Source organism: Tachypleus tridentatus, chromosome 7 (genome assembly GCF_004210375.1).
Source record: "Tachypleus tridentatus isolate NWPU-2018 chromosome 7, ASM421037v1, whole genome shotgun sequence".
Classification (NCBI taxonomy): domain Eukaryota; kingdom Metazoa; phylum Arthropoda; class Merostomata; order Xiphosura; family Limulidae; genus Tachypleus; species Tachypleus tridentatus.
In genome coordinates this window covers 24,601,997-24,628,308 of record NC_134831.1, presented here as the reverse complement: position 1 = coordinate 24,628,308, position 26,312 = coordinate 24,601,997, and the positions used below count along the sequence as shown (strand labels likewise).

The following is a 26,312-nucleotide window of genomic DNA, read 5'->3' as shown; positions in this document are numbered from 1 at the left end:
CCAATAATAAAATATAAAAATACAATGCTCAAAATATAATATATATATCATTTAATACAGATAAAAATACATACACATTTATAATAAAAACAATAAACTGGCAATAGAGACAATGAATTTAATCCAAAACAGGAAGGAATATACATGTTAATACATGTCCTTGTAAACAAACATTACCGTAAACTACAGCAAAACACACAGTCCTTTGACAACAGTTACATGACATTTGAAAACACAACGTGTACTCTTTAACCAATTTATGTAATGTAATCCATTTCGGATGAATCTCCGATTTGTTATGTTACGTATTAGTATTTCAAATAATCGGGAGTTTTAATTTTAATTTAGCAGTTATTTGAATTTTGTTACATATCAAATTTATGATATTTGCCAACAAGATTGACTGATGCAATTTACTGTCCCCAAGAGGCACAGGTGTATGTCTGCAAACTCGCATCACTAGAAACCGGGTTTCGATACCCGTAATAGTTAGAACAAAGATAGCTTGCTCATTGTGTAGTTTTGTGCTGAATTCCAAATAAACACAATTTTCTTTTTAATGCAAATATATGTTAATATACAAACAAAAAACAATTTATAATAACGGTTGCTACTAACAGTTATTACAAATGATGGTTTACATAGAAGAGTTTCAAAAATTTACATATAATACTGAGTCTTATATCCGGTCTAGAACTGAATAATTTATCGGCGATCTAGATTCATGACGAGCAAATTAATTCTGAGTTGATAATGTCACACTTCACGTAAGCTAGCTAGCTTGATTGGCTTCTCACTACTCTCTTTTTACCGAAGGTTTGTTTTTGGTTTTTGGAATTTCGCACAAAGCTACTAGAAGGCTATCTGTGCTAGCCGTCCCTAATTTAGCAGTGTAAGACTAGAGGGAAGGCAGCTAATCATCACCACCCACCGCCAACTCGTGGGCTACTCTTTTACCAACAAATAGTGGGATTGACCGTAACATTATAACGCCCCCACGGCTGGGAGGGCGAGCATGTTTGGCGCGACGCGGGCGCGAACCCGCGACCCTCGGATTACGAGTCGCACGCCTTACGCGCTAGGCCATGCCAGGCCCCTTTTCCCGAAGGAGATACTTTATGCCCTCGTAAAAACATTAACGTCTGTAGTTAATTCACAGAATGGACCGGCATAACCAAGTGGTTAGGGCGCTTGTATCGTCATCTGAGGGTCGCGGGTTCAAAACTGCGTCACATGAAACATGGGCGCCCTTTCATCGCTGAGGGCGTCATAATAATATTACGATCAATCTCACTATACGTTGATAAAAGAGTAGCTCAAAAGTTGGTGATGGATCGTGATAACTAGCTGCCTTCCCTATAGTCTCACACTGCTAAATAAGGGACGGCTAGCGCAAATGGCTCTCGTGTATTTTCGCGCGAAATTCAAAACAAACCAAAGCATTTTTGTAAAAGTAACCATCTGGAACTTTCTCAGTTTATCTTTTGGAAGTGCATATCTAAACAGTGAAGAGATCTGGGGATCATTTTCTTGTTTGTAGATCTGTTTACTTGTAGTAGAGCAGTTATTTACAAGATCCCCTTCAGATCCCAAAAAATGTCTAAGACACATCCATAATACTGTCCTCTGAACAAGTATCTAACATTTGTTTCTAACTTAATTTCTTAGCCTGAGCTCGAATCACAGCACATGAGGGAAACACTTCTGGATTCTTCTCAACAACCACATCATGCTTAGATGAAACAGTAATCGGCTCGCTAACTGTTTTGGGTTTAGCAGCAACTTTTTCCCAACCAAATCGTTTCCCAAAAATAATGGTACACCCTTAACTGGCAGAGCAGGTCTTACTACAACCACTACTGATGCCAAAGCTAGATCTAATGCTAAAGAAATGCTATGAAAAAGAACAATTAACAAAGCCACTCTCAATACCCTGAGCAATAATAGACTCACCAGTGGTAGAACTTGAATCTAAATGTAATATACCTTCTAACAAATGACTTAGTCGCCCCAGCATCACGTAAAATACATATGGATATGGTATTATCAATGTTATTTGTCAAAGACACAGAACCAAGAGACACAAGTCTAAATTCCTCTCCAACTACATCAATCTTTATATCAGTGGCCAAATTAACAATATCGGGTGAACAGAAACACACTGGATGTTGCCTCCTTTTCTTTTTTCTTTTTCAAACTTCAACAATCTGACACAACATTACCAGGGTTTTTCAAAAATAGCAGACAGGTTTTAATGGTTTTGATTAAGTTTTAGTGTTACTGTCTGAAGATTTCGAACTAAAGCAGCTGGACTTTTTATAAAAATCCTCAACTTTAGTGAATTGAACGGGTACAGATTTTTGCTGGCATGGCAGAATTTTAAAGTCGTTTTATGTGTTAAAGTGTAACCATCGGATATAGAAGCTGCTTCCTGTAATGTTTCAATTTTATTTTCATCCAAATAAGTTTTGAGGTCGTTATTTGCACAACATTTAAATTCCTCAATTAAACATAATTGTTTTAGTTTGTCGAAACAGTTGCCAATATGCACAGAATTACATCATTGGCTAAAATAAACCTCTTCATCGTGGGCGAATTCCATATAAATTTGGCTATCCTCAACATCATTGATATACACTTTAACAACCGGCTAACTATTCCGATTCTAGCCATATATTGCTCACCAACCAAAGATATCGACATTAACTTCCTTCAAAAATGTGTTAATCGTAAACCCAAACCAATTATTATTGGAGATTTTAATTCACCACACACAGAATTAAGGGGTAACAGAGACACACGCAGAGGATCGTGCATAAAAAATTTTATCTCTAGCAATAAAATGCACCTAATTAATGACAATACACCTACACACTTCTCAGCCGCTAACAGCTCATACGATGTACTCGATTTCATCATCGCACCCAAGGACATGGTTAACAAAATATCTAACTTTAAAGTGCATGATGAAATCACCAGTGACAACTTCCCCATGTCATGTATGATTCACCCGCACCACCCTGCTGTGGCGTACGTGACTCCTTCCGCATACACCTACACTGAAACAGACTGGCTTACTTTTAATGCCTCTCTGGACTCATACCTACCCCATCCAATCGAACATGTAAATAACAAAACAGAACTAGACAACTATGTTGACCAAATTACAGAAGCCATAAAGAAAGCCATAAAAAACACAATTCCTAAATCAAAAAGAAAACAATCACTTATTCAATGGACTCTAACACCAGAAATTCACGCACTAATAATCAAACGCAGACAATTAAGACGAACACACTACGTCACATGCGATCCACACATTAAAACAGAAATCAATAGAACAAATACAAAAATTAAACAAGAAATTAAAAAAGTTAGAGAAAACAATTGGCATAACTTCTGTAAAAACTTAGAAAAAACCAAGAACAATCCAAAAGAATTCTGGAAAAATTCAAGAGTATTGCTTCAGACAAAAACACAAATCACATGCTACAACATATCACACACAACAATAAAATCGCAAGGACGGACGAAGAGAAAGCTGACTTATTAGCTGACTATTACAAATCCTCTTTTAGCGATTTAAACTCAGTAGATTTCGACACACAACACCAACACCATGTCAACAACTTCATAAATACAAACCAAGCTTCATTCTCACCAGGATTCCCTGGCGAGACACTAGAAGCATACTCAAGTTCAATCAATAGAAAAATAACCATAACCGAACTAAAAATTAATATCAAAAAACTTGAAGAACACTTCCCCCGGACATGACCAAATACCAAATATTATTCTGAAAAAAAGTTCCACTCTCCTACTACAACACCTCACAAACATCATGAACATTTCACTAGCGACCGGGTATTATCCTGACACGTGGAAAAAAGCCATCATAACAACGATCCCCAAGAAACAAACTAATAGAACAAATCCAGATAATTTCCGCCCCATCAGTCTGTTAAGCTGCCTTGGCAAACTGATGGAGAGAATTATCTCCAACCGTCTCCTCCATTTTTGCGAATCAAACAACATCCTTCCAGAATCTCAAAATGCCTCCAGAAAAAATAGACAAACAACAGATCACCTCACACGACTCACCGAATCAATCTACAAAGCTTACAACAACAATCAAGTAACCATCGGGGTATTCCTAGATGTCAAAAAAAAGCATTCGACAGCGTTTGGCACAACGCCATCATATACAAACTAAATCACCTACAAATAAATCCCACGATAGTCAAATGGATTTCAAACTTCTTAACCAATAGAACAGCACAAGTAAAAGTCAATAAAACTATATCCAAATTATCTAATATAACGGCAGGAGTGCCCCAAGGATCAGTCCTCTCTCCACTTCTATACATAATTTTCGTCAGTGATATACCTTTTCCAAATCTAACATACAATTCACAATACGCAGACGACATCGCAATCTGGAGCACCTCCAGAAACCCAGTAATGGCCATGTCTCGCGTACAAGAATCACTAAACAACGTCTCAACATGGAGCAACAAGTGGAGAGTCGTGTTAAATCCAACAAAAACACAAGCAATCACCTTCTATAGAAAACTAAAGAAGCAAAGAAAAAATCTAGAAAAAATAAAACTATCACTTGGAAACACAACCATTAACATGAGCAAAAACATCACATTCCTTGGCGTCACTTTCGACACAAAACTAACATGGAAAAAAACACATAAACAATATACACTCATCAATCAGAAAAAGGATTTCACATCTAAAGACTATAACTGATAAACAATCGAAATGCGCACCGAACACCATTATACAAATATACAAGGCTTACATCCGTCCACTAATAGAGTACGGATGTCAAGTAACATACAATATGTCAAACAACACACTCCAGAAAATCCAAGTGCAACAAAACAGAATATTAAAATCCGCATTCAGCCTACCATCATTTACGCCAACAAATTATCTACACCAAATTAGTAATTTACCAACTATAAGAGATAGAATAACAGAACTTTCCCTCAAATATTATCTAAAAGCAGAAAATAGAAACAAACTAACGGCATCACTAAACAAATTATCAAGTGCACCAACAAAATATATATCACCTTACAACATATTTCAAGAATCACAATCCACTCAACAAAGAACCTAAATAAATAAAATCCATGTTATTAACATGAATTCCTTTTTTTTTCAGGTACAGGGCACACGACAGGCAAAACTTTCGGCGCCTGTCCTGTGAAAGTGGGTTTTCTCGGGGCACTCCCGTTTCCCCCCACATCAAAATCTTTAGGCATTGGATTTCTAGATCCCAGCCCAGGCAACCCTTTTGCCAGACCCTGAATCGTGCCGTTTGATTTGATCTGGATTTGAATGAATTATATTCATGTTCACATCTGCTCAACTTCTTCCTTTCGGGAAAGGTCCCGGCCTTTCTTTCCGCTGCTGCCTTTGCCTCCACCCAAGACAACATTTAGAGAGACATCCTCCACCCAAAAAATCAAGAATAATAACAATAATTAATTTATTAAATATAAAAAAACTACCACTTAATCTTAATAACAATCCACGAAAGGGGACGAAGAGGAACCACAACGTTCCTGAACACCCCGGTTGGGGAGAGAACTCTTCTGATTTCTCTCTCTCTAAACTGAACCCCTGCCCCGTTAGTTTAGTTAGTTTAGTATCATTGATGGTGGTGGTACAGACTTAATAAGGCCTTCATAGATGGCTGGTTCTGGTCAATGATAGTGATACTGATTGACCTTCATTCATTTTCAAATTTTTCATCCTTCAACCACCCCTTAAGCGAATCTTAAATCCTTGGCTTTGGGATGTACCAGTATTTGCTGTCATAAAACGCTCCTTAATGAGACACCCAACGAGAGGTTTTAAATGTCAATATATCTGATGTTATTTTTTTTCCTTTTATGTGCAGATGGTATGGAAAATGATAGCTATCTTGAGCTGCTGCTATGCTTGGCACAACCAACACAGAGATGGTGCTTGGTTGGTCCTTACTGGGCAACACCACTGTGTGTAACAAACTGTGATTCTTGAAGTGTGAATGAGTCTGACTCATTCTCATAATAAATGAGAATTTAGCCCATAATATAATATAAACAATATCACTGTTTGCTCGAAGAAAGATAGTCATATTGGTCAAGAACATCATCTTAAATAGTAAAAATGCTAATTCAAAATTAACAGTCTGATGTATCTCAGTTGGTCAAAAGAAGCTGATGTGAGTTAGGTTATACCAACCCTGACTTTTTTATAACCATACTTTAGCATTCAAGTTGACTTTTCCATTTTCAAGTTCAGTACTAGCCTTGATTTTAATGCCTACATTTTCATGCCCATAATACAATATCTTGTAGTGATGCAATTTTAAGCAAATAGTTTAAAATACGTGTATTTTACTAAATATGTGAATCTACATGATTTTAAGTATTCTATCGTAACCAAATTAAGCACTGGGAATACCAAATCTGTAATTATTATAAAATTGAAGTTACTGCCTGAGAATTTTGTGTAATACTAATAATTCCACATCCTCAAAAACAGTTTGATTCTGTACAATCGAGATAACTTAAACTATTCTTAACTGAAAAACAAATAAAACTGTTTCCCATCTTTTAGTTATAGTGCGAATTTATCCACAGCTCTTATTCTTCCATAAAAATTCACTATCTGCTGAATAACTGAATATCGATGTGTAAACATTCTCTCACAAGTATTAATGGAATTAACACGACACGCTGTGTCTTCAAATAATAATTTACAGGCGAAGCACAATTAATATAATATCATCAATTTTAATATTCCAGTCAATGTGCGGCTAAGCATTTGTGATTTTTATGTAATTGATTGACTCATGTTATCTAACACTCATGAATGATTAACGTAATGATCCTGTATGCGTATCGTACCACATATATATGTATGATGTTAGGAAAACACGTAAATTCAAGAAGTCAATATGGAAATGAAATAAAACCCTTTAATCTGAGCGCTTTTAAAAGATGGATCTTTCTTCTTCAGGGTCAAACTGGGAATGATGGTGAAATTCTATGAGTGATATATAAAGAAATGGAGTTTAGTGATATCATGAGGGTTATACGGTTTTTCAGAAAATGTCTATTTCTACGTGTACTGTTGTAAGCGTCTCCTTTCCGGTATGATGTAGCCAATGGCGAAAGAGTACGTGGAAAGATGTTAGGGATATTTTACTTAAGAAATGGCTAAATAAATGTATATTTAAAATTATACTTAGGTGTTTAAATGAAACAGAGGTGATACCTGGAGATTCATTTAAAGAGATATGTTATATTAATCAATTTATAAAAACAAATATTAAGTTTTAGGAAATTATGCTTTCACATTACGTAAAAAATAAGCAAAGATTAAAAGTTATTTTTCTGATAGAGATGAAACCAATGAACGGCGATCATTGATTTCACGATTTAGATGAATTCTAAAAGGTTGAACAGTGTTTAGATTTGCAATCCAAAAAGCTTCTTTTATTTATCTTTCTGCTTTAGTTTGGAATCTTGTTTCAATATTGATGAATGTAACATTGTTAATGGAATGAATGACCAGGTTGGTTAATGTCTATAAAGATTTCGAGTTGGCGTACTCATACTGCTTCATAATAGAAGCAAATAAAATGGTTATTTACGCTTTATAACTATCAAGCTATCATCAAATGAATATTATTTGAGGAATTGTCAATAATTATTAAGAATAAAGTATATTTATAACTAAGCACAAAGCTACACGAAAAGCTATCTGCACTCTTCCTCTGACGGATTCGGAACCCAGTTTCTAACATTGTAAGTCCACAGACATGTGCAAATGTATTCAACAAAAACTGCTCAGTTTTGAACAAAAAATATGTGCACACTTGCACAAAAAGTCAAACGAGCTATTGATATAAAATATTTACTGCAGCTTTACTTAAAAGATAAAGTGGATCACTTTTAGTTTATTTCCATTTGGATTAAAGATGGCTGATTATAGCAGCAAAACTAAACGTGAAGTGCAGATACATAAACCATTGGATAGACCAGTGGTTCTTAACCTGGGCTCAATCGAACCCCAGGGGTTCGGTGAGTATGTCTCAGGGGTTCGGCGGAGGTCAAGACACACACTCGTATGATTCGTGACGTCATGCTCCATTTGGCCGTCATTGGTTGCAGCTGATCAATCACTTGGCCTTAATATCTGTGCTGCAGGAAACTTCGTGCGCTTAGCAGTCGAATTGTGACTGTAGTAATCGTGCGTCATTTGTGATTTTGTTCCTAATCTTTCAATCCCTTCATACTAACTATGTCGAGCAAAACCAGAAAGTGGTCGGACGAATACGTACAATATGGATTCACGTGTATAACGAAACATGATGAGAGTCACCGTCCTCAATGCATGATTTGCAATGTCAAGTTGAGCAATTCTAGTCTAGCACCGGTAACACTAAGAGAACACTCTGTAAAGCTGCATGGATATGGGAAGTACAGGAACACAATGCTTGCTGAATTCAAGGTAAAGAAAGCCAGGTTCGATGAAAAGGCTACTTTGCCTGTTCTCGGCTTTGTACCCATCGACAAACCGATCCTCACAGCATTGTACGAAGTTGTGTACTTGATCGCAAAGCAGGGAAAACCACACACCACTGGTGAAGCACTCGTAAAACCAGCTACATTGAAGATGGCGAATATCATGCTGGAAAAAGCTGCTGAAAATAAGTTATCCCAAATTCCTCTTTCAAATGACACCATCAGCAGCAGAATAGATGACATGAGCGATGACATCTTGGCTCAAGCAGTTGCAGATCTGGTTTCAAGCCCAGCAAAATTCAGCCTTCAACTCGACGAGACCACAGACGTTTCAAATCTAAGCCAACTTGTATTCATGCGCTATGTGAAGAACGACGAGATAAAAGAAGATTTCTTATTTTGTAAGCCTCTTACAACAACAACTAAGGCAGCCGACGTGAAGAAACTTGTGGATAACATCTTCAGAGACAACGATCTTTCGTGGGATATGGTTTCTGCAGTTTGTTCGGACGGAGCTCCAGTCATGCTGGGACGAAACTCTGGTTTTGATGCGCTAGTAAAAAACCGATGCAACACACATCATTGTAACGCACTGTGTTCTGCACAGGCATGCATTGGCAACAAAAACTTTGCCTTTAAAACTAACAAAAGTATTAAAAATTGTAGTGGAATGTGTGAACTTTGTGCGAAATAGTAACCTGAAGCACCGCATCTTCAAAGAGCTGTGTAATGAAATGGGTTCTAAATAAAATATCTACTTATGTTTTGAATTTGAAAAAAAATCATATTTTATTTTTTCAATTACGAAGAGTTCAGTGAATGCAAGTACGAAACTTCCAGGGTTCAGTACCACTGGGTAGACCAAGCACACTAAATGTACGGTTTTTTAAGTAATCATACGGGTCGATAATTATTATTTGTTGCCAATTTTTAAGCACAAGTTAGCCAACTCATACGAACTTGTCCTAATTAAAGTGTATTTAGCATCACTTGATATTCGTTTAAGCAATTAGCATAAATAATGATGCTTAATATGGCTGTACCAAACGCATGGGAGTGATGACAAGAAATTGTTAATCCAGTTTCCATGAAAGAAGTTATTAACACTTTTAGAAAAGAAAAACTGCTACCACATATTTAACAGAATCTAGTTCTGTGAAGTGTAAGTTTGTTCCGAGCAATAGGGTTAAAATCCTAAAGCTAATGTTGATTACTTTCGTGTATCACTTTCATTCATGCTGTAGTTTGTTGATGTGTTAAAAAAAAGGTCATGATATCTAATCACATACACCTGAGGCGTGAAGAGTAGGTGTGGCCATAAAAATGGTTGATTATGCGTGTTAAGAAATAAAATTAAAGCTGGCAACCAAACGGGTAAACCACAGTCATAACACTGATTATAATGTTACAGCCAATATTAATTTATTATTTAGTTTGGCCGCATATTTTATTTTGTTACCATCTAGTAATGACTTGTAAAACTGAGTAACCTTGTATCCACCAAAAAAATCGATATAAGTCTAGAATACTCTGAGACTGCTTGACAATGAAAAATGTTCGTTTGTTTATTAACCGAATTTGTATCTCTTTTTCACTCTTTCTTCATTGTGAAGTTTACAGTCTTGCTTGAGCTCTTTATTGGTGTTTAGATTCATTCTTGCGTGTACGTTTAGTATTTCTTCCTCCTTTATTTATGAATGTTAGTACTGTAGCACAGTAAATTACTATATTTATTACTATGTGAAGGGCATGGCTTGTACCCAGAGCACGAATATGGCGTCTGAGTTCCTTCAAAGCCATATACATGTCGGCAATGCATTAGTATATTTAATTTCACTTTGCAAAGTGACAACTTTACCTGCTAGAAGAAAATGGTTTGATTTCATTTTAAATTTTTCGCGCAAAGCTACACGAGAGCTATCTCTGCTAGCCATTCTAATTTAGCAGTGTGAGGCTAGAGGGAAGGCAACTAGTCATCGTCATCCACCTCTTGGGCTACTCTTTTACCAACGAATAGTGAGACTGACCGGCACATTATAAAGCCCACACGACTGAAAGGGCGTACATGTTTGGTGTAACAAATATTCGAGCCTGCGACCCTCAGATTACGAGTTCAATGCCCTAACCACGTAGCCATGTCGACCCCGACATTAAATGACTATAAGTTTTTCTCGTTACTAACGTAATGTTAATATCGGTATTTGAGGTATAAGTAAGATTGGGTGTGTTATATTAAAATGATTTTGAATACACAAATCAGAAAGAAGTCATGTAACATCCATAACTAATATAAAATTGCGGTTAAGCGGATGCACCAGAAGAACTACACTTTGATACTGTTGGGCAGCATGCTTGTAGTGTTATGACAATCAAGTTGATTACTTTCGAGAAGACTGTTTATCAACTCTTTGTAACACTCATGTCATAAAGATAAGTTCAAATCAGAAATTTATAATTTCTCAGACATGTGTTATGTCCTCTTTATTTAATGGCACAGTAATATAAAAGAATATGGAGCAACTTGGGCGCCAGAATCGTCTAGAAAGAGGCCTGCAAAAGTCGTACTTTACCCATGGTAAGTAAAGTTTAGTATCTTGTAACAGGTGATCATCTACAAATATAAAGGTCAATGACAAAAGCTATTTACTTGCCCTATGCAACACTATTTACTTTAATCAAAATAGATCTCTCTCAAAATATCAACAGAAAACATGTGTACACACGTTACATATACAACATAGCTTAAACTATCACAAAGACCAAATGCTGGAGAACGAAACAAGTATTCATGCTATTCCATAAGAAAGTATATCAAACTATTTAAGTTTGTGTACACCAGATGGACAAAGGAGAGCATGCACGGAGGAGTGGTATACTTAAAACATGACAGCCTTTATACAAAGCCTTTTGTAATGGAAATTACGCTGCATGGCTATTTTTAACACTAATGATCTTCATTTAGAGCATTACTGGATGGCACCATGGGCTAACGACGTCGTGAATCTCCAAAATAACTTTAATATAACATACCCAACTTTCGAAATAGCTAACTATTTTATAAGAATAGATTGATTGAATTGTATTTATATTATTATTATTATTTTTACAATGAAACCACTTTATTCTTATTTTTGTTATGGTTTTCCCTATAATACTAATTTTATACAATATCTATCTGCTGTATATTAGTTTTATTGCAGTTATTCAAAATAGCAAGTGTTTCAAAAATACACAAACTTTCAATTTTCCATCTCGACTGCTTGAAGCTCTCTTTGATTTACACTGTCTTATTTTCATTTCCGGACATTTCTACATATTAAAGCAAGCATATTGGATAAACATATTTCAATAACTAAAAATACACTAAGTAAATAATTTTACTTAGAGTAACAAAGAAAATAAAAAATATAATAACTATCATTGCATAAAAAATAATTATTCATTTTATTGTTCTTTTCCAGTGTGAATTCGACTGAAGCGACACCTTGATACCATGGGAAATTTGAAAAGTTTGCATTTGAGAATAATAACTTATAAAATCTAATATACAAAACATACGAAACATGGAATTACTTAAAGCTTCTTTCTAGTCGTATATTTTATTACGTAACTTATAAGGTATTATTAAATACAATATTAGCATACACTTACTATATAGGCCAAGGGTGTTAAGGCGTGCTACTCGTAATCTCAGGGTCGCGGGTTCGCATCCCCGTCGCGTCAAACATGCTCGCCCTTTCAACCGTGGGGGCGTTATAATGTGACGGTTGGTAAAAGAGTAGCCCAAGAGTTGGCGGTAGGTGGTGATGACTAGCTGCCTTCCCTCTAGTCTTACACTGCAAAATTAGGGACGGCTAGCACAGATAGCCCTCGAGTAGCTTTGTGCGAAATTCACAAAACAAACAAACACTTACTATAAGTATGTTTGTTGTTATGGCAAAGACAGATCTGACAACCTGTTTATCAATGGAGGAGAGTCGAACCAACTCCTGATTTTAGTCTCGTAAATACAAAGACATTACGCTGTTCCACCGGATGAGGACGGTTTCAAAACAAATCTTTGCAAATAACGAGGATTAGCATATCAGATGTTCCCATTCACTAGTTATATAAAAGCTCCAAGTGAGGCTTCTTTTTCCAAGACATTGGCTATTAAGACATAAAAGTGGCAAAGTCTTAAGAATCTTTATATCTAACATGTTCATTATTTCTAAAAACCTATCAAGCAATATGCCTGTTTGTTTGTGTTTTTTTAATTTCACGCAAAGAAACTCGAGGGCTATCTGCGCTTAGTCGTCTCTAATTTAGCAGGGAGGGCAGCCAGTTATCGCCACCCACCGCCAACTCTTGGGCTACTCATTTACCAACGGATAGTGGGATTGACAGTCACTTTATAACGCCCCTACGGTTGAAAGGACGAACATGTTTGGTGCGACGGGGATGCGAACCCGCAACACTCAGATTACGAGTCGCACGCCTTAACACACCTAGCCATGCCGGGCAGCAATACGCCTATAAATAGGGATATTCAAAATTAGATTGAAAATCAGCATTTGGTATTTGCAGTTGTAATTTTATAAGTACATTTGCAGTCACATTATATGTAACAATTAGTTGACAGTGGTAAATAGATGGAGGTTAAACTAGTTCAACATTAGTCTCATTGAAACCAATAACTTTAAGTACTCAGTAAAATATTAAGATTTGTATTTAGTTTAATATTGTTTTATAATGCTGATTTTAATCGCCTATGAATAATAATGTATTGAATAGCACAAGGTTTAAAAACATACACATCATAATATCTGTTGTCCAATCTATGACTCCTGTTTATTATTAGATATCGTGCTATATTATGATATTTTTCCCCTTCAATACACATTTTGTTAATTTATAGGCTAAACAATAAAAACGTTGTTGGTTTCAGTTCATAGCAATATTTCTTGTAACTGATGTAACACAGTTATTAAATATGTATTCTTATGTTTGCACAAAAAGAGTCACAACTAAGCACGTTTTGTAAAAACAAAGTATTTTTATTACCAAGTTTATATAAAAAAATACTTATATGAAATCTAGATTCTTTGTTCTTGGCAGATGCCTGCAGTGTGAGGTTCTCAACTAGTTGAGAGGCAACCATCTGGGCTATTCGATGCATTAAAACCGCCTTGGAAGGAGTAATTACTACATAGTTTGTTTCTATATACAACAAACTCTTGATATCAGCAAAACTGCTAGCTCGTTGATACAGGTAATGAAGTGCAGTTTACTAAGCACCCCAGTGGCTCAGCGGTATGTCTACGGACTTATTTATAACGCTCAAAAGCGGGTTTCGATACCCGTGGTAGGCAGAGCACAGATAACCCATTGTGTAGCTTTGTGCTTAATTCAACAAGAACTAGTTTACTAAATAAAATAATTTAGAAATTAATAGTTGTATCAAAATCTTGATAATTTCAACTTGACTGAACCATTATTGTTTCAATCATATTAATTAACATGAAATATTATAAATTAATATTTTTTTAAATATTATAACAACATAATATATTACTTTAATGGATTTAAACAACTGTTATAATATACTTTGGTGTTTTTGTTCATTCTTGTTCGGATTTCTCGCTGGAATAAAACAAAATTATCAACAAAGATAAAATTGAAATGACTAAACTATAAATTAATATTTATTTTCACTTCTTATTTATCAGTCCGAAAAACAATGTCGCTCTATTCCAGTTGTGTACCGTTGTTCTTTTTTACCATTTTGAAAAGAAACAACTGTGACTATAGTTTAGTAATGCATAAACACTGATGAAAAAAGATTTAAAAAATCATTTTGTACAGTATATCTTGTCTGGTTTTTTTTCACTGTTGGATCTAATAGCTACCAGAACTAATGAAAAAATTATTATATGGGACATAATATTAAGCTTAAATATTGATTCTAATTTTAGCACTACTTCCATGGCTACAAATTTTCTTTAAAATTATCAATAGAGTTTAATCCCACATAACTGAGTATTTTTATATCTTCGCTTAAAACATTTCACAGTATGTTTTACTCTTTTGGTTGAATTTTATTTTCAAAACGATGTAATCATACGTTATTCTAAAATCATAAACGTGAACTTATTATTGAAATATAAATTATAAGCATCAATGTAACAGATAATGAAAGACGTATTGTAGAAACGTTACACCTACCTCTATCTTTTTTGTCCTTTTAAAACTGTTTCATCAGTTTCAGTTGCCAAACTAGTCAAATATACGCAAATAACTTTAGTTTTTTTTTGTTGAAAAAGGGAAGGCTTGTATCTCCAATATCTCTTTAAAAAATCCGCATTGATCTGACTTAAACGCAATGTTGATTTCAAAGGAGCTTCCAGGTAGAACAGAACCTTATCAATACAGAGTGCAATATTATATACTATATAATGATGTTTATACAGTTATAATTGTAGCTTGATAATATAGTTATGACAGAGTGATAGATAGAAGATGATATAATTATAATTTCCTTTTTATGTCTTGTCGTTTTAACTGAAACATGTAACAAAACATCTTATTTATTGGAAATGAAATTAACACTGTCACAGGAAAATAAGAACATACGATAATCTTGCACATCTTACATCCCGACAACTTCATAAAATTAGCTTTGTATAAAACGCATTTAAAATCTAAATTTTCTGGAAGTGATAATATACGTACACACGTATATATACATGTGTATTGCAGGCTGTGCAGAAACTGGTGCTTATCGACGTAAACAGAACTGCACTGTCATCCTATTCAATACAAAGAGTAGAATTTTAAACAACCTTGTGACAGAAATATCGCGTTTCTTAAGGCTGTATTATATATACACACAACTTACCAATAAATAAATGTACACCAACCCCAAAAAGAACGCCTTTTTTATCAAATAAAAAACATGAAACAAATGGCACAAGATTACCATTAATACTTAGTGGATTTTTCCCGTGCTATATGTAAGATGGAAATCAGTTACACGCCAGAATTTACGAAATAAGAAATCTGAGCTTATATTACTGGTTCCTAATTCTGACGATGAACGTAAATGACAGTGTTCCTAGAAGTTATACATTTCGGACAGTTTCATAGTGAACGATTAAGGAGGAACCTTATTTGTTCCACATTTCTATTCTGGCCTGGCTATGAAAAGTGTTAATACACCGACTTACAAGCCATTGTTTTATTATTCATTAAGTGAACAAGAACCCCATCATTAGCTCCTATTGTAAGCTGATCACTTGTAGAAACGCGAAGAAAGCCTTGCTTAAAAGACATAAAGTATCCAGCAGTAGAGACCATCCTTTCAGATATCACCAACTGCGATCGACTAGCTTTTCAAGCGGGACCACACACCACAACAGAAATATTGTCGTATTTTTTATGTTTTGCAAATAATTCAACAAAAATGATATTGTGAAGTATGTTCAAAAATTGTGCAATTCCAAAAAATTCGTAGTAAAACACTTATCCCAGAAGATTGTGACAGCATGCGAGATGAACAATGCTATTCAAATACGATACTGTCTACGGATAGAAGTGATTCCGTCTTGCCATTGTGACAGTAGCAGGTGTTTAACATGGGTCCTTCTCCCCCAGTATGAAAAGTATCTTACGTTCGTTTTTAGCACGCAGACTGTGCAGAAACTAGTGTTTATCGACGTCAGTACAACTGCACTGTCATCCTTGTTCACTACAAAAAGTCGAATTTTAAGTAACTTGTGACAGAAATATCGTTTCTTAGGAATGAAATTTATAGGCTGATATTGCTTATTGGGGAATAAGAAATTACTTATGGTTTTGAATTCCACAGATAAGGGGAAATCCTTAGGTGTAACTGGGTGAACAAAAGTACCAACACGTTTGAGTCTTTGGGTTTTGTCTACTTGCACCGGATTGCAAATCTGTTGCTAAACGTACGATGTTGGGAAACGCAAAGCACCAATAATAACCAAGGACGCTATGTTTCAGCGAATTCAGCCTCTGCGATCTGTGTTCTTATCTGAGCTATACCTATATTTATACATTTATTTCCTCGAAAGATACATATACCTCTATGTATATACATACTTTACTTTGCATGTTAAGATTTTTTTTTATAATGTAGTTTTACTTTTGTTTTATGAAAAGAAAATTCTATGACATAAGCATTTCGGCTCCATTTTTTTACTTCCAAAGCCGATCAAGGTACATATTATATTTTAGATTAAATAATATTTTAACACGATAATCCAGAGTTGGAAGTTACTTACTGAAGAAAGTAAGAAATTTCTTATAGTAAATAATATAACAAAGAACTAACTTTCTCTATGATCAACAAAGAAAACCGGTTTTGTCAATCTTATAGGTTTTTCAAACGAAGAATTTTTTGAACCCATTGCAACAAAAAGAATTAATAAATGGTTAATAAATAAATCACTAATTTAGGACACCACCGTTACTCTAGCAAATAACTGTGCTTGTTCGGCTAGATATGTATTTACATAATATACACAAAAGGTAATAAATTAAAATATTGCATTTAGTACATAGCAATGTCGAGTAGTTTAAGCGTTATTTAAACCGTGTGAAAGTGTTTAATATATATATTATTTCTAGGCTAGGTATGAGTCATATATGTTTTGCTAATAAAATAAAAACATAAAGATATATATATGCAGTTTAAACAACAATTAAGAACGTTTATATCTTCAACAAAAATTCCGATTTTACCATTTCTGGCCTGTATTTCAGTACAGTGGTACAAAAATTGAACTCTGAGTTTAATTCACAGGATAACAGGATATACGACATTCTTGTAATAACTAAAAGTGACATGAAAGATTTCAGTTAATGTAAGGCTTTTATTGTAGAAAGCAGATACTGTAACGCTAAAAAAAAATACAGCTACATGAAAGCAAAACTAGAAAATATCACGAAATGTCTAAAACTGCTGCATAGAAAAGAATATTAGGAACGTTCTTACCAAACGGATTTCATCGCCATAGAGATCGGGGCAATGGAATTACAATATTGACGAAATACTTTTATTTCATTTTCAACAAAAAATGCTACAATAGTAAATGCTGTCGTGAAAAAGTTCTCAAAAACTATGCATATTGGTTATAGCTACTACTCTATCAAAAGAGAACTTAATTAATTTGGAAAATATTTTTTTAATTTTCAAAGGATATATAAAGATGTTGTTTCAAAAGTACTTTAGGCATTGTAGACTTCAGAGTTTAAACAAATTCTGCCTGTTGATTTGTGCTAACCAAAAATATAAATAAAAACACTATATTGGTAGGGGTTCGAGATTTAATGACTACAATGTCCGAAAATTACGCAAATTCCTTTCGCTCCACTCATGATATAAGGATACTATAACGCGAGAACAAATAATTATATGCATATATAGATGCATACACAATTACATGGTTTGACAAAAGAAGTGTAAGGATGTAAAACTCCAATAATCGATAACATCATTTACTGGTATAATTTGTGTTTATTATCTATGAAATTTTAACTAATATCCGGTTGGTGTTCACCGCGAACTTTAAGGATGACAACATTTCTTGAGTAACGCCATGAATTTCTGTTTTTATTTCACTTTGTAACTCCTGTGGTGTCCACTGCTTTTTAATGTACATTATTTCTTTTAATTAATCCCACGAAATGAAGTCTGCGACTGACAAATCAATGGAATATGAAAGGAATTTATATATTCATTATGATAATTACCATTCAGGAACAATCCATATGGTATTGTTGCTCGTGCTTTATGACAGGTGGCTCTATCTAGTTGAAAGCACAACTCCCATTGATGACATATTCAGAAAAAGCAACATTAACGCCATCTTTTCGACAGAAAGCTCTTTGAGCAGTAATGATAGGGAATTCATTTTTGAAATAAAGCTCAACAACAAGAGAATGTTGCTGGACTGCTCATTATAACAATTCGAACCCTTAATCCTCGTTCTGAAAACAACAGTAACACTACAGAATGTCTAAGTATACAAAATCCCTACATTTCTTTTGATGGTCCTTGTATCTGACAATGTCTGGATAAGAAAAAGAGGTAGCTGATAAATATTGTAAGCAATGAAGGCTGTATATGTTGTTTGACTAAATGAAGGAAAGCAATGGATCCAGTTCTGAATAATTTGTTGTGTGGGGAAAAAAGGCAGTGCCTGGAGAAAAAAATACTTATGCAATGTAGAGACCAAGAAATTTAACTGTTTGATGAAGTCAAAGTTGTTAACTGTATTGTGTGACTCTTTTGTCAGTTTGATCTTGTGATAGAGTTCATTCTTTGTTTCTGTGTATATGTGTATAAATATACCTTCAAGTTTTACTATTCTTTCTCTACTATTTGGTGAGAAAGATTGTCCAGAGGGTTTTGATATCAAAGCCGAGGCTTCTATTAATTGCACACTGGTTAATTTGATGGAAAGAAGTTCTTCAGTTATTCTTATGGAAAGCTGTGTCCAGAATTTTATGTTGGTCTTGGTTCATAATATGGACTGTTTTGTAATTATTTTCTGATGATGCTGATTATTCTGGATGTGCCAGTCTAGTTGTGTTGTTATATTCTTTTAGCTCCCCTTTGATGTTATATTTTTATTGTTCTCGGTTTGGTTGCAATAGGCCACTTAAGTAAGTTATTCGACTTCCCTTTCATTAATGGAAATGACAGTTGTAATCAATATTCATTGTTATCCTTTCTCTCCTGCGAGAAAGATAAGTGTTATGGAAACAAGTTGTTTTTCTCTTCTGCAAACTGGATATTAGCTGGGAGCTGTTGCACCATTTGTGAATAAATGGTCTTGCTTTGTATTGTGTTTATGTAAATAAGAATATAGATTTGGACTATAAAAAAAAGTCAAGAAGAGGAGATTTCAATATGAAAGTGGAGTGTTTCTGGCAGTTTTATGCACCTACAGCATACACACTCTTATTAATTTCTGGATTGACTGGTCTAGACCTAATATGAACACAAGCTGGTCCTCTGACATATGAGATATTCATGAGACAAGCACATCCATCATATGACCACCATAATATATGACAATATGGATTAACATAGTTTGATCAGTAATCAGGCCAATAATCAAGGAAGTCGAGATATTCAAAGAACATTTCAGCTAAGCTGATAAGCAAAAAAATGAAAGTACTTATTTAATTCTCTTTGACGAGTTAGATAAGGTAGCACTTAAAGAGGTGCAAGAAAGTTCAGATAGGTACCAACTGACAACTTCCTGATTGCTATGACTGGGGATTAACAATCAAGTTAATTACAATGGTGGTTTGCTAATGCCAGCAATGACTGACATGGCTTAGCAATTCTTGCTTTCTGGGGGCCCATATGGTGATGTAAGTATCATGTATAAACTGCATAGTACAAATAGTACTCATGAAATAGTTAGGACAGGTGTTGGTCAATAAACCAACTGAATGAGTGTAGTCACCCTTGTTTTCTGAACCATTGGTGGTAATGTAAGATATATATGTACTGAACTGTACAGTTATAACTCAGAGCAGCTGAAGTGTTTGATTGAGAAACCAAAAACTGATATGTTTATTATTGTTTTTAATTGTAGTTTATTTTAAGGTGTACTGATGTACAAGATAGCAATGAAAAGAAGACCAGTTTGGGCTGAACAGCTAAGTTCTGCCCTAAATTGTATACTTAAGAAACCGACAACTGGAATTGGTCTACAACCCTTGCTTTATGAGCACTGGAACAATATTAAAAGATAAAATTGCATTATCTTATGTAACTATGGTAACACTGCACATGTCAGTTTGTATCCTGCATTAGTTACTGTCCTGCAACTGCAATCATACAATATTACTTAAAATTCATGCCTATAATTATCCACTATTAGTGTATGCAAGGTCTTTTTTTTATTTACTATGTTATGCATGCTTCAAAACTACAGATATGTGAGAATGCATAAGGTAAGAACATTTCAGATTACCGAGTATGGTAAGCAAGCTATCCCGTAACTGCACACTAATCAGATGACAAAAAAGCATTTGTTATTTGTTTGTGTGTTAAAATTGTATTAATACTTAACACATTAAAGTACAAGAAATCTTTATTTATTGAAAATAAAATATAATTATTAGAAAGAAATTTAGCTTAAAAATCACAGTAAAAAATTGGATTTATTGGTGTAGGTCTCAGATGCCCAAAAATCAAGTGCAAGTTGTGTTTGTACTGTCTATTGAAGAAAAGAAAAAACATCTGTTAGATACATTGATGTAAGTTTAGGTACACAACAAAAAATGGAATTTATAAAATCAAAAATAAGCATTGTTGATGTTTTAAAACAAAAAAAAGTTTCAAAACAAAATTTATAAAAATTCACAATCTAAAATATGATACAAACACTAAATAACATTACATAATTTTTTCAAGCACAAACTAAATAGTATCTAGAAAATGTGTATCAAATTACATGCAATTAGGTTAATCATTTTAAGTGAGAGAACAAAACAAACATAGGTGACATAATACCATCCTGCCATTCTGGGCAGGGTTAATGTATCTTTAAGGATGGTTAAGTTTGTACATTGAAACGTCCAATAGGTGGTATTTTACAGAAGGAGATAGAAGTAATAGATATGACCAAGCCATACTTGCAGAAAAAATGTAGTTTAATCAATATTTTGTAAGTTTTGGCTAGTAACACTTCATTTAGGTTGAATTGAAATGTGAGTGAATGAAGTGAAATCATCTGTGAAACAAAATTTGTAAACATTATCAATAAGCACAAGTTTAAACTTGGTGTACACAGTGTTTTAATTGTTATGTGATATATTTTTCCAGTATACAGACTGAAAAATTTTCAAAGCAGACAGGTTGCTGAATATATTCTTAACATTTCTCATAGTCAGTTAAAATGTATAAATACGAGGTCTGTTCAAAACATACGCAGACTGTTTGAATTGCACGGCTCTAGTTGGTTCCAGGGGAATCCGCTTGGTGTTGCTAGGTTCACACAGATCAGCTGATTACGACGCCATTTCCCGATTGCAGATATCTTCATTTGTGTATTAGCTACGCGGTTTTAAGTGAAGTGCGATTTCTTCGTTTGGCAGATTTCAGAATGAATGACCTGAAGGAGCAACGACTTGCTGTGAAATTTTGTGTTAAACTTGGAAAATCTGCGACTGAAACTTTTGCTATGCTTAACACAGCTTACGGTGATGTTGCTATGAAGCGTACGGCATGTTTCAAGTGGCATGAACGTTTTAAGGATGGTCGACAGTCCATTGAAGATGATGAGCGTTCTGGACGTCCTTCCACGTCAACTGACGACCCACACGTCGACGAAATCAACACCCTGGTGCGGGCAAATCGACATCTGACTGTCAGGGAGCTTGCTGAAGAGTGTGGGATATCAGTTGGATCTTGTTACAAGATTTTGACCGAAAAATTGAAGATGCACCGCGTTGCTGTGAAATTTGTGCCTCAGAACTCGTGAGTTTTTGGCCAAACACTCGATCACTCTTCTTCCCCACCCCCCCTACTCACCTGACCTTGCTCCTTGCGATTTTTTCTTATTCCCCAAACTCAAAAGACCCTTGAAAGGAAAAAGATTTGAGACGATTCCAAAGATTAAGGCAAATGCGACGAAGGAGCTGGAGGACATTACAAAAGAAGCGTACTAGGACTGTTTCCACAAGTGGAAATACCATTGGGATAAGTGTGTGCGTTGGGGAGGAGAGTACTTTGAAGGGGTCCCAGACCTGTAACTTCTAAATAAAGTACATTTTGTTTTATGACGTCAGTCCGCATATTTTTTTAACAGCCCTCGTATGCAGTCTCTGTGACAAATTGGAGGCACAACATAACACATTCATATAGGATGCAACCATTTTCTTATATAATTTTCTCGTAGCTGAGAAAAGTTGCATGGGAAAGGAATAATATGTGCTAATAAACTTCCATGGTTAAAAGAGGTAGGTAAGTACCTGTAACACCAATAGTGGAAGCTCCACCAGCTAACTGTAATAGCAACATTTAACACATGCAATAGGATATCTACATCAATGGCAGCAGTTCCTTTAATGAGAGGAATGTAAAATGATTGCACTCCTCACAAACCACCCAACAGGGGTAATACAGCAGCTCTCACTCCAGAAGATAATGGTGTAAGAATGCTGAGAATAGCCAACCAGATGGGCAGAGGCCTGAACATTGTGCAACCATATTATTTAGACAACAAAATATACCAAATAACATTTAAGGAGCAATAAATGGTATTGTTTTGGATTACATGAAAACAATGGCACACAATGAAACATAAATTTATAGACAATAGGTTAAAACACTGCCAAAAGTATAAGTCAGACACCATAAAGATGTTTTCTTGCTATAAGGAATATGGTTTCCTTGAATATTTAAATATTTTCCACATCTGATAAATGTCTCCATATAATTCAGGTGCCAAATTCACAACAGATAATTCTTGTTGCATACTTTCAAAATTTATTTTTTTTAATTTATGACCAAAATATCATTATTAGTTATCTCTATATACAGCAGAACATTAAACCAAATGGAGCAATGATCATTTGCACTCAGATATTTCCCATTTTATATCCTCATAACCATTTCGATATTTGTAGTTAGAAACAAATCTGAAAAAGCATTGTTTGTGATATGTGCCTAAACTAATTAATGAAAAAGCCATCCTGAACAGTTTCCAAAAACATATCTTTTCATGGTTTTGCTCAAGAATTTCTCAGTCTATATGCCTGAATTTAAAATCAGCCATAATTATGACTTTATTAACAGCTGTAAGAAGTTTATGAACAATCCACTTTTGTTTTGTCATGTCCAATGCTTCTTTATACCACATACTCTTTACCCTAAAGTATTGAACAAATATTTACAATTGAGATAATGAAAGTGAACATTATTTTCTGTGAATAATAACTGATAAGTCTGTTATGATATACTGAAATTGTGAAATAAATGTATTATTTGTTTCCAACTTTTGCTCAGAAATATTCATTGCTTATCTGAATTACTAATCCCTAATTTTGAAATGATAAACAACAGGAAAGGCAGCTAATCAAAGCATCAACTGCTTGTTTCTAAGCTACAGTAATCAAATAGTGTGGATTGGTCATAAACTTGCATTCACAATCTGGCATGCAAACCACTAGATATAAGTGTAGCTTTACAATAATGCTTAACAAAAAATAACTAGGTATATAACATAGTTTTCTTGACATACAAGAAATTCATAACATTTTAATGAACAAAAAGAAGCTTATTAGCCAGTCAAGTATGTTTCTTTTAGCTCCCAACTCTGACCACCCCTTACTACTCACATATTCATCCAATCTTTCTTTAAACTCTGTTAAATTTTCTGCTTACCCAACCATCCAGATGGAAAAATAATAATGTCTGAAGTAGAGATGACTCCCACACTGCCAAAACTTGAATTTATGACCCCTTGATCTATTAATTTCACTGCTATATATGAAAAAAATTGATGAATCTATATTATCATTACCTTCAATAATTTTAAACACTTCAATCAACTACACTCTGGCCCTTCTCTTCTTCAGATTTTAATCTCTCCTCATTCTAGTGGTTCTTCTCTATACATTCCTCAACAATTCAATGTCCTCCTTCAGGAAGGGAGCCCAAAACTGTACACAGTATTTGTTAAATAAAGCCTAACAAGCACATTCAGTGCATCTGTGGATGCTACCCAGAATCCTTTAGCCCTGTTGCTACCTATAATACTCAGTTTAAATGACATAAGTGATAATTTTTCAATCACAACAACATAATATTTTCCTTTAATCACAGCATTTTATGGCTCTTTTAGAGTTAAGGAAAAAGACCTGTTTATGACAAATTATTTAGTAAAAGACTAAAATAAAATGAAAGAGATCAGTATGACTGCTTATAAAGCCTCAACATTCACTTACTACATGACCCATGTTTTCAAAGCCCTATTATTCTGTAACTCCCCACAAAAGTGTTTTCACAGATGTACAGAGTGGCCCATAAGTCCCTACCCATCCATATATCTTATTTGTCAGTTATTGTATCCAGGGTGTCACCAGTATTCTTGCGCTCATGTACCCACGGACTTGTCACAATACGCTCTTCAAGTGTAAACGGGCTTGCATCAGCCATATTTCTCTGAAAAAAAAAGAAACAAATTTATAATACATGCATAATTGAACATAATAACATATGGATGGGTAGGGACTTACGGGCCACCCTGCAGAAAAAATAAAGTTATAATGCTTTCAAAACTGATAGAAACACTATTTGCTTAACCGTTTAATTTTAGTGTGTGGAAAGTCAACAGTATAAGTTTCCTTTTAATTACAATGATAATTAAGATCACATGTATGTTAACCTTCACATTTCATGTTTTTACCACTCATTTCCATTATTAAATGTCAAGTTACAACTATGGTGTAGTTATCATACCAGCGAATATCTAATTTTCATCAGTGATAATTTTACACGTGTAGTTTTCTCAACTGTAAAAAGTAACATACAAAATGTAACAGATTTTAGTAACAAACCAGTTGTAACTTTATGTGAAATTACCCCATCCAAAATTACATTGTAATACACCAGTTAGGGGCAGTATTACATTTTAATTTATATTTTAGATTTGCAGTGACAGTCAGTCGGATATATTTCTACAAAACATACAATTTCACGTTAGCAAACATATTTTTTCATCTAACATATAGCCAATATTCATTCATGCCTCTACAAATTATTATCAAACCAAACCGGGTGTAGCTTATCAAACTTACCATTACTTGCTTACTTTTATAAATGGCATTATTGTTACCATTAATTGGAATATAGTTTTCATTTTTGTAACTTTCACTTTTTACACTGAAAGTGGAAATTTAAAACTTCTTGAAACACTTTGAAGTGAAAGCTGGATAATTTTTTTCATTTTAAATCTTTATATCTGGGCACATTCAACCCAACTAGAGTTGATGAAATTTTCAATCTTTTCAACTGTCTTGTCGGAATTTGCATTACAAGTAATTAACTTACTCGTTACTGAGCCTCTCCTAGTTGTCCTCGATGAACAAGGTCTTGCAGGTTAGGCCTAATATTAATTATATGTAACACCACCAACAGTTTTACGTTAACGCTCCAGATTTGGTAATTGGCTTCTTTTCTCCTGCTTGTGACTTGCATCATAGTACTAAATGTACATGTAAGTGTTGTGGAAAAAGTGATTTTAGTGCAGCAAAAGTGAGTTATTTCGATCTCACGAGTAGCATTAATTTGCATTAAGACCTAACCTCGAAGGAACAGAGTTAGGGAATGTGTTGTGCTAGACCGTAATGCACATTTTTTTTAATTATTTGTTATCATTTTTAGTGGAAGCAGTAAGACACTCAGGTAAATTACTCAAATTTTACATTTTCTAGTGTACACAGCGCGTGTATTCACTATTTGTTGTTATCTCTGTTCTTCTATAAGAGAGATAAATTATAGTTCCGTGAGAGAGAAAGTTATTTTTCTTGTTGGTAAATTGGATAATAGCTGAGGGCTATCATGCCCTTTTAACACCTTATGCTATGAATGCATGAACAGCCCCTTGAACATAGAGCTGTGCGCAGCTATGTCTTTACTTAATGTATCTTTTTTTTATATATATAAGGCTAGTCTTGCCTTGTGTAAGATTTTTTATCAGACTTCTCCCTTTAACTTCTAAACTCTACTTGGAGAGCTTTGGGGAG

At 34.5% G+C, this 26,312-nt stretch overlaps 1 long non-coding RNA gene across 5 annotated transcripts; it reads right to left on the bottom strand.

Annotated features, from left to right (window-relative positions):
- Positions 1-13,632: 13,632 nt before the first annotated feature.
- LOC143255326 (uncharacterized) lies at positions 13,633-26,145 on the bottom strand. 5 transcript variants are annotated; one of them, XR_013030551.1, is made up of 4 exons: positions 25,618-26,066; positions 24,089-24,729; positions 14,742-14,935; positions 13,636-14,159 (listed from the first exon to the last, which is right to left on the bottom strand). It is a non-coding gene; the product is annotated as an uncharacterized LOC143255326 (long non-coding RNA). The 5 variants fall into 5 exon arrangements; XR_013030550.1 differs by having other exon boundaries at positions 13,633-14,935; positions 25,618-26,046; XR_013030549.1 differs by lacking the exons at positions 13,636-14,159; positions 14,742-14,935 and adding an exon at positions 20,636-20,779 and having other exon boundaries at positions 25,618-26,043.
- Between the last annotated feature and the right edge of the window lie 167 nt (positions 26,146-26,312).